Raw genomic sequence first — 6,826 nt, 5'->3', positions numbered from 1 at the left:
ATGAACTCTAAACGGATGTAAAGAAAAGGAGCCGAGCTCTTATTCTATGTCGAAGTTAACAGTGGGTCCCCCTTGCCACATTAACCACGTGCTCACCTTAGCCTCCTCTCTACCATCAGATACTTCCTGATATGACGCAGTATGAAGTAGACAACATTTCTTATGTGGAATTCTTGCAAAAAAAATATTGTATTTGAATTTAGACACAAGGAAACATAAGACACATCTACAAAGTGGTACATTTTGTAAAACAAGTGGCCTGAGGTCTTCAAAATTATAAATGACTGGGGAAAGGAAGAGGGACTGTTCTAGATTAAAATAGCCTATATAATAAAAGCCTAATATGCAAATCCACCGACCTGGGGAACAAGGGGGGGGGGGCAGACAGGTTGCTATGATGCACACTGACCACCAGGGGGCAGACACTCAATGCAGGAGCTTCCCCCAGCCCGCAGGCCCCAACCGGCAGTAGTGGGGGTTGGGGCCGGTGAGTGGGCAGCGCCAGGCCAGCCAAGGTGGGTGCCAGTGGGGGCCCCCATCGCCCTGCCAGCCCCCCCCCTTTGGTCCCTGATTGCCAGCCAGGCCCAGGGACCCTACCCATGCACGAGTTTTGTGCACCAGGCCTCTAGTGTTAAATATAATGTGTGAACCTTGCCTAGATTCTGGTTGAAAATTTTAAAAGCAGCTGGGACAGTTGGGGAAACTTTAACTTTGGATAGGATATTGGATATTATGGAGTAACTGCTAATTTTCCTGGTGTGATGATGTAGGACAGTGTTCGGCAAACTGCGGCTTGCGAGCCACATGCGGCTCTTTGGCCCCTTGAGTGTGGCTCTTCCACAAAATACTGACTTCTGCACATGGGCCACGAAGTTTCAATCGCACTGTACGTGCGCGCCCACACGTGGTATTTGTGGAAGAGCCACACTCAAGGGGCCAAAGAACCGCATGTGGCTCACGAGCCGCAGTTTGCCGACCACTGATGTAGGAGAATGTTTTTATTATTAGTAGATGCATGCTGTGGTATTTAGGGGTTATCTTAGTCTGCTCAGGCCAACATAACAAAATACCATGCATTGGGTGGCTTAAACAACAGAAAATTTCTCAGTTTTGGAGGTTGTAAGTCCAAGATGGGAGTACTTAGTGTGGTTGAGTTCTCATAATGGGATCACTACCCTTATAAAAGATGCCAGAGAGTTCTCTGTCTCTCTCTGTCTCTCTGTCTCTCTGTCTCTCTGTCTCTCCCTCCCTTTCTCCCTTCTTCTCCCCATCCCTCTCTCCACACATTCACCAAGAAGGTGGCAGTCTACAAGCCAGGTAGAGGGCTCCTACCAGGCTCAGCTAAGTAGGGGCTTTTGTAATCTTTGAGTTTGCCATTCTCACACACATTTTACAAACTGAGGTGACAAGCCTTGCAAAAGTGCCTGTGTGGTGGCTCAGCTATTCAATCAGGGGGCTGAGATTCAAAGCAGAGTTTTCAATTCCAAGTTCAGTGGGCCCTAAGGTAACTTGGTAGAGTGTGGATAGGAATGTTTACATATAAGGTTTAAAGATAATATCAAAGTGCTTTGGGAACTAGGGATGTCCATGCAAGTGTGGAGGCCTGTAAGAGCCCTGGTCCAGCGGTGGGTCTCTAACTCCTCTCTGCCACCAAATTCTACGTGGCTTGGATTCCCGAGCTTCACCTATTGCCACACTTGTGCCCACAGAAGTGTGTTCACTTCCAATTTTTGTTTGAGCCATATACCTCGCCTTCCCAGAGTTCTGGCCTCTCTGCTCTTGTGTTTGATTCAGTAGCAGTCCCCAGGGGCTTCACAGGTAATGTGGGGTCACGCCCACTTCAAGAGTTAAGGGGGTTACCAGCATATCCAGCTTTCTCAGTCACCTGCTTTCCTGCTTAGAGGGCCTGGGTCCTCCCATCCCAAACTTCGGAAGCCAGCTATGAACCTGTCTGTTCATGCTGCCCGAGGAGCCTGGGTGGGAGCGTGCAGACGTCTGGAGAGGCTGCATTTGATCTGTGCATCTGAAAGGGTGAGGGCTATGCCCTCCATCTTACCCCGAATCCTCCATTTTTGGGCAGTATCCTTAGCCATGTGCTCGGCAAGCTTCTTCCTGGAAGCCCAAGCCTCTGCTAGCCACACCCAGGATTTCTTTAAACTAACCAATGACAATCAAGGGACGTGCATGCCATAAACACAACCACACCCTGTGTAACAAGACCCCGACTTGCACCTGGCCAATCGGCAGGGCCCACAGTCATCTCTCCTCCCCTTACTCCAACCCCTCTATAAAACCCCTCTTCCCACAGGGCTCTCGCGCTCTCTCAGCCGCTGGCCGCTGCGTCGGCGAGTGTGGCTGATGGGGAGCCCAAGCTAGCTTGAATAAAGACTCTCTGCTTTTGCATCGGACTTGGCTGGCTCCCTGATGGTCTATTGGGGATCCTGAAATCTGGGCTTAACACATCGAAAGATGCAGCAGTACCGCCTTACCTGTGGTTTCAGTTACCTTGGATAATCTCAGTCCGAAAATGCATATTAAATAGAAAATTCCAGAAATAAGCAATTCACGAGTTGTAAATTGTGTGCCATTCTGAGCAGTGTGATGAAATCCTGCACTGTCCCACTCGTCCCTCTGGGACGTGCATCGTCTCCGTGCTGTACACCTGCCCATTAGTCACTTAGTGCCATCTCAGTTCCAGGTGGACTGTTGTGGTGTTGCAGGGTTGTGTTCCAGTCACCCTTATTTTACTTAGTAACGGCCCCAAAGAGCGAGAGTAGCGATGTCGCCATTCAGATCTTCCACAGAGAAGCCGTAAAGTGCTCCCTCCAGGTGAAAAGGTGTGTGTGTGTAGGAAAAAACAGTGCATATAGGGCTTGGTACCATCAGAGGGTTCAGGCATCCACTGTGGGTCTTGGAATGTATCCCCGTGGATAAGGGGGTGGGGCTACTGTATTATCAACACAGTGAAAAGACAACCCATGAGCTGGGAGAAAATATTTGTGAATCATGTATCTTATAAGGGGTTAATACCCAGAATAAAAGTCAACGAAACAACACAATTTTTAAATGTGCGAAGGATTAAATAGATGTTTCCTCAAAGAAGACATACAAGTGGACAATAAGCACATGAAAAGGTGCTCAACATCACTAATTAGGGACACGAAATCCAAACTACAATGAGACATCACTTTACATCCATTAGGGTGGCTATTATTTTATTTTATTTTTAAATATATTTTTATTAATTTACAAGAGGAAGGGAGAGGGAGAGAGATATAGAAACATGCATAGCCCCCCCCCCCCCTCCCGGGGATCGAGCCTGCAATCCAGGCATGTGCCCTTTACCAGAATTGAACCTGGGACCCTTTAGTCTGCAGGTCGATGCTCTATCCACTGAGCCAAACCGGGTAGGGCAGGATGGCTATTCTTTTTTAAAAAAACAAAAGTTCTGGTGAAACTGTGCACTGCTGGTGGGAATGGAAAATGGTGCAGCCACTGTAAAAAACAGTATGCAGGTTCCTCAAAAAATTAAAGATAGAATTAACATATGACCCAGCAATTCCACTTTTGGGTATAAACCCAGAAGAAATGAAAGCAGGGTCTCAAAGAGATATTTGTACACCATATTCATAGCAGCATATTCACAATAGCCAGCACATAGGAGCAACCCAAGTGGCTGATTGGTGAATGGATGACCACATGATATGAACATTCAGTGGAATATTTTCCACTTTAAAAAGGAAGAAAATTCTGACACAGGCTAAGTGAAGTCACAAAAGGACAAATACTGTACAGTTCCATTTATATGATGTACCCAGAGCCATCAAATGCATAGAGACAGAAAGTAGATTACAGGTTATCAGGGGCGGGGGAGGGAAGAGGGGAGTTAGTGTTCAATGGGGACAGAATTTCCTGGTTAGCATGATGAGAAAGTTCTGGAGATGGGTGGTGATGATAGTGGCACAACACTGTGAATGTACTTAATGCCGCTGAATTGCCACTTTAAAATGATTAAAGTGGTAAGTTTTATAATATATATATATATATATATATATATATATATATATATATATATATATATTTTAAATTTAATTTTGTTTTATTTCTTAAAGTATTATAAAGAGTATTACATATGTCTCCTTTTCCCCCCCACTTGACATTCCCCTGGTCTCCCCTACCCCCCAGTGTCTTGTGTCCATTGATTATTCTTATATGCATGCATACAAGTCCTTCGGTGGATCTCTTACCCCCCCCAACCCTCCCCAGGCTTCCCACTGTAGTTTGACAGTCTGTTCAATGCTGCTCTGCCTCTGTATCTATTTTTCTTCATCAGTTTATAATGGTCTTTATTATCCATAAATGAGTGAGATCATGTGGTATTTTTCTTGGCTTCCCAGGGGCCGGCGAAGCCTCGCAGGGTTCATCTCAGCCTCACAGGGTCCGTCTCAGCCTCACAGGGTCCGTCGCAACCTCACAGGGTCTGTCGCAGCCTCACAGGGGCCATTGCAACCTCACAGGGGGGCCGTCTCAGCCTCACTGGGGGGCCATCTCAGCCTCACAGGGCTGTCTCGGCCTCACAGGGGCTGTCCCAGCCTCACAGGGGCCGTCTCGGCCTCACAGGGGCCGTCTCAGCCTCACAGGGGCCGTCTCAGCCTCACAGGGCTGTCTCGGCCTCACAGGGGCCGTCTCAGCCTCACAGGGGCCGTCTCAGCCTCACAGGGGCCGTCTCAGCCTCACAGGGGCCGTCTCAGCCTCACAGGGGCCGTCTCGGCCTCACAGGGGCCGTCTCAGCCTCACAGGGGCCGTCTCAGCCTCACAGGGGCCATTTCAACCTCACAGGGGCCGTTTCAACCTCTCAGGGGCCGTCTCAGCCTCACAGGGGCCGTTTCAACCTCACGGGGCTGTTTCACATTATATATATTTTATCTCAACAAAAAAACCTCGTCACATATGAGAGTATAAAATAATTTGCCTTTAAAACCCTCCAAAACCTTGTGACTACTTTCCCTCTCAGTGATTTCCTGTTTATTTGCTTTTCTTACAGCAAAACCTGCCAGCTGCCTGTTTTGTCTCTTTTCTCCCTTCTCTCCTACACCTGCTAGGACCCACTTTGCCCCTACCCTTCCGTGGAAGCTGCTCTCAGCAAAGTCAGAGGCGACCTTCACAGAGTTGTACCCATGGTCAACCTCTGTGTTACTGACATACTCTTCTTTCTCCTAAAGTCACTGTCACCACATGGCTTTCAGGACACCAGCTTGCTCGCCCACCTCTGACCTCATTGGCTGTTCCTTTTGTCTCCATTACTGATTCCTCCTCTTGTTCAGGAGTTGCTCAAGTTGGAGGGCCAGGCCCCTCCACCTACCCTCACCTTGGTGATCTCATTCTATCTCATGGTTTGTTTGTTTTTTAATAGATTTTTATTGATTTTTTTACAGAGAGGAAGGGAGAGGGATAGAGAGTTAGAAACACTGATGAGAAACACTGAACAGCTGCCTCCTGCATGCCCCTATGGGGATTGAGCTCACAACCAAGATATATGCCCTTGACTAGAATTGAACTGGGACCCTTCAGTCTGAGGGCCGACGGTCTATCCACTGAGCCAAACCGGTCAGGGCCTATCTCGTGGTTTTAAAGACCCATCTAGATGCTGACAATTGTCAACTCTGTATCTCCAGTCCAGATCTTTCCCCGAATTTCAGAGCCATATACAACCCATCACCCCTTGGGAGTCTACAGTGTATTTATCTCAAGCTTAACATGTCTTGCTCTTCCCTCAGACCTGTGCTGTCCACATCTGTTGCCCCTCAGAACTGATGTGTGGCTCCCCAAATCTCTCTGTCCTCTGGGCACCCAGCAGTTGGGTGTGGACAAGTGAAATGGCAGAAGCTCTGTCACCCCTTCCAGACCTGGCCCACGGAAACCCATCACTTGATCCTCTACCTGCCCAGGGTGATCTTGGAAGGCACAGATTAAAGATGGCACAGCTCCTACCAGCTGAGTCCCTGACGACTGATGGAGCAGAGCCCCCAACCCACCTTGTGCCAACTGGACATGATGTAAATGAGTAATACACTTCTATAGGTCAGGCCACTGGGGGATTAAGGGTATATCTTTCCAGCAGCTGGTATATGTACCTGTTCTGTGTTTCCTTAGATTCTGGATTTATCTATTCAGCATCCATTCATCATAGGGCCAATTGTTATTATTTTTTAAATATGTTTTTATTGATTTCAGAGAGAGGAAGGGAGAGAAAAAGAGGGATAGAAACATCAGTGATGAGAGAGAATCACTGATTGGCTGCCTCCTGCATGCCTCCCACTGGGGATCGAGCTGGCAACCTGGGCATGTGCCCCTGACCGGAATCGAACCCGGGACCTTTCAGTCAGCAGGCCGATGCTCTATCCACTGAGCCAAACCAGCTAGGGCAGGGCTAATTATTTTAGCTATATTTTCTTACTTTAAGTATTCTTGACACTCTGGCCTTGTGGCCTGGCTGACTGGGAAGACACCGCCCCTCCCAGGTCTAGCCAATTCTTAGAGCTCAGGCTCCCACTCCTTATGCCTTTCACATACAAACAACCCATCCAGAGCCCACACCTCTGCCACCTCCTGACCCAACTCTCAGTGCCACATCAGCATTTCCCTCCCCATGCCAGACGACTCGGACAGCCTCAGGCCCTGAGCCACTGGCATGATTTAAACTAGCCATTCCTGAACGGTTTGCCCTGCCCGGTACTGAACTCCAATGACTCTGGCCTCGCGTCCCCTTGCTCCTTTTGCCTCCTGGCCGAAACCTCGTGCCCCAGCGCGGGAAATACAATCTTCT

Source organism: Myotis daubentonii, chromosome 16, assembly GCF_963259705.1.
Source record: "Myotis daubentonii chromosome 16, mMyoDau2.1, whole genome shotgun sequence".
NCBI lineage: Eukaryota > Metazoa > Chordata > Mammalia > Chiroptera > Vespertilionidae > Myotis > Myotis daubentonii.
This window is presented reverse-complemented; position numbering follows the sequence as displayed.